The sequence below is a fragment of the Galeopterus variegatus genome, unplaced genomic scaffold, assembly GCF_000696425.1.
Source record: "Galeopterus variegatus unplaced genomic scaffold, G_variegatus-3.0.2 Scaffold211, whole genome shotgun sequence".
In the NCBI taxonomy this organism is placed as follows: Eukaryota; Metazoa; Chordata; class Mammalia; order Dermoptera; family Cynocephalidae; genus Galeopterus; species Galeopterus variegatus.
The window spans coordinates 189,999-193,796 of NW_007726322.1; positions in this window are offsets into that span (position 1 = coordinate 189,999).

Genomic DNA, 3,798 nt, shown 5'->3' on the forward strand with positions numbered 1-3,798 from the left:
GCTGGCACCTCGGGTGCATGGTCACCTCAGGTCTTGGGCCTCTCTGGGGAGACACCTCTCCAGTCGGTGTGTACTCGGCCTGGCTGGGGATGGAGTCCAGCAGTGGTAAGGCCTACCTGCTTGTTCACATGCTAGCACCACAGGGCATGTGGTCTCTGCAGATCTTGGGCCTCTCCAGCAGGCCACCTCTCTGATCAGCCAGGCTGGGGATGGAGTTGGGCGGTGGTGGGGCCTACTTGCTCAGTCATGCATGGGCACCACATGCTTCCAGTTCTGCTATGTATTAGTTATGTGTTTTAGGACAAATCACATAATTCCTAAACTTTACTTTCCATAGTTATAAATTGAGGATTATAATCCTGGCTTTTTAAAATTTGTGGATTAAAATGGTAAAACTGATATGATTATGTCTACCACACTGCTGAGTCTGAATGGCCAACTATAAGTGAAAGAGTTGAGGAAAGACATTTGAAGCACAAGTTATAATAAGTGAAAAATTTTATATTAGGAAATTCACTACTGTCAGAAGATTGCTGAAAAATCTGTGAGTAAAACTATACTAGGGTATTGTTGAAAACTCAAGCTTTATTCTGCTGTTTAAGACCAGTTCTCATTTTTTCTCTGAGATTTTGGCTGGTGCATGGCCATATTTTACCCTCACACTTCAATTATTATATAATCATTTTTAAAAGAATTTTTGCTTTTTTTAAATTAGGGAACAATAGTTATTTTCTTACCTGAGAAATATTAATTCAAGTGTCCTTCAAGCCTCAAACATGCTGTAATGATTCAAGTCCCAAAGTCGATCTCACCTGTCTACACCTATCAGAGGCTAAGCTGTTTTCATTCAAAACAACAGGAGTACAAATACTGCAATCCGTGATATCTGGTGCTGTCATATTACAATGCTGCAGTGTGAATGCATTGCCATTTAATACACCAACTAAATTGATCTCTATTTTTTATAATTCAAAATATATATACTAACAAGGTTCAAAGCCATGAAGAATTATAGTTCATAATGACCAATTTTAGCATGTTTTATAATCCATCAAAATATGAATATCACCTCAGGGTACAATTTATTTTTCCTTATCATAAAATTCTGCCATAGTTAGAACAGTCATATAAATAAAAAAATGTGTCCCTTGCAGAGGTAATGAAAGGAAACCTATTCAATCTTCCTTCTGATGTTTTATTCTGGCTTTTTGACAGCTGAAGATAGCAAAGTGCAATCAAATGCCTTTAGCACAGTAATGAAAAATGTAAGCATTAAGCAAATTTGTCCACATGCAATAATCGACAGTGGTATAAAGAGATTCAATTCAGTGGTCTATAAAATATAAGAATATGATCTAAATTAATTTTGAATTACAAAGCATGAGAAGCATATGCTACATGGCAAACTAAGGAAATGGATTCGTGTGTTCTCTATTTGCATTTGCATTGTCTATACTCATTCCCTTTCAAAAGAAATAAAAACACAAAGTTTATTATGATTTTTTAAGAATGTTTAGTTCTTCAGTATTCTATAGAACTATACAAACAATACTGCTCTCTGAGCACAAACAACTTCATACATAGAAACAGGAGGCCAAAAGAGAAATGAAATATGAAGACATAGAATATAGATTAATTGAATGGATTTAAATCATCCATTCCTGAATATCCCTTAATTATAATTCAGCACAAATGCTTATTTGTGCAAAAGGGGAAATGATTCAAATGTAGGCATGTTTATTCATAAAAAAGTTTGGTGTTTTTTTTCTTAATAGTGATTTTTTAAGATACATTAATACAACTCAGAATGAAGATTAAAAACGATTTCTCAATAATGCACTGAATAACTAACTACAAGTGTGTTCATGAAAGTCACTCTGAAGCTTAGGACTCTTATGATGAAAACAACATAAGTTTGTAACATGGGATTTTAGGCAAAATTAATTTTATATATGGGCAGGAGTATGTGCAATTGATCAAGATAATTCCTCTGTCTGCCCAAAATTATATTAATTGGAAAAGAAGAAGAAATTTCTTAACCAAAATTGATAATCACAGTGTAAGTGATTTCTGCTCATTTCAACAAGATAAAAGAAAAAGGCATAAATATTGAATATGATGTTTGAAAATATGTATAAAGTTAAAATTAATACTTTATTTGCAGCAGAAAATAAAACACCTGGTTATTTTTATTGTTCACAGTTGAGAAAATAGCAAGTGGCTGATAGAAAAGTCCAATGAGTTCTTTTTCTAGTAACCCACCCATTTGTAGTGCAGCTATTGCCCACCTTTTCCTTTACTGGAATTTATGTCAATGTCAAATATATTTGAGGCCTATTTAATCTTTTGTTATAGCAAAGTTTCTCAAGACTTCCTTTATCTGAAATCTTTTGTTTTATAATTTTCATGATTCATTTGTATATCAGTGACATCCTGATTTACTTCATTATGTGGCCCAGGTGTATAACAGATAATTTTTGTTGTTAGTATTTATTTGTTTTACTGACAGTTCCTTTTGGAATTTATTTAACAAAAATCAAATATTGTAAATACTTGCTTATAATTAAGCATACCAGAATTTTTAAAATAGTTTTCTCCTGAGCGGTTTATGTCATGAACAAAATACTAGGGAAAGTGAACTAATGTTTATTGAAAAAAAAATTTCTAAGAGATAGAGATTTTATATATATTATAATTCATCCATCACAGTAATACAGCAGTTTTTATTTTATCCCTAATTTACTGATGATGAAACTGAGTTATCAGAGAGGTTAAGAAACTTGCCCAAGTTTACATATAAGAAAAGGTAGGAACCAGGTCAATGGCCTACATCTACCTAGCTTTAAAGATTACACACTTAATGTAGGTAGTACCTTAACTGATAATAAGAGGATATCCATATATTTTTATCAGTAGGCACAAAAATATTCAGTAAAAATGAACAGATATTTGTAATTTTTAGAAAAGAACTATTAAGAACTACAAATAGACTGATATTTTCAAAAGCTAATAAAGTTTACTGGTATTTACCATAAGCCTATTACTTATGGTAATAAACTCTCTTTTTTAAAATCAAGAACAAGATAAGGTTGTTTATCNCAATAACAAGACAATTTTAAGAAGCAAAATGGGTGAGGGAGGACTTGGCTTAGGAGATGTTAAACATTATTAAAAACTAAAATAATTCAAGCAATTTGTCATTCGTGTATAGACAGGCAAATTGAACAAAATAGAGCAGGAGTCAGCAAACTACAGCCTGGGGGAAAAATCTGACCCATTGTCTGTCTTTGAAAATAAATATTTTTTTGGAACACGGCCACACTTATTCATGTACATATTGTATGCAATGGCAGAGTCGAACAGTTACAAGAGAAACTGTAGGGTCACAAAAGCCTACAATAATTGCTGTGTCATCTTTTAACAGAAAAATTTTGTCAACCCCTGAATTAGAGATATGCTAATATATAGAGAGCTCAGACCTATGTATATGTAAACATATGAAACAGACCTATGTGTATGTCAACATATGATATATGATAAGTGGAATAAACAGTATTGTAGGTAAGTAAGGGGAAAGTAGAGTTTTTAATAAACACTTCTCAGACCATTTTTCTCATAAGGAAAAATAAGAAATTTGTGTCTGGTCGGCCGGTGGCTCACTTGGGAGAGTGTGATGCTGATAACACCAAAGCCACGGGTTCGGATCCCTATATAGGGATGGCTGGTTAGCTCACTTAGAGAGTGTGGTGCTGACAACACCAAGTCAAGGGTTAAGATCCCTTTACCAGTCATCTTTAA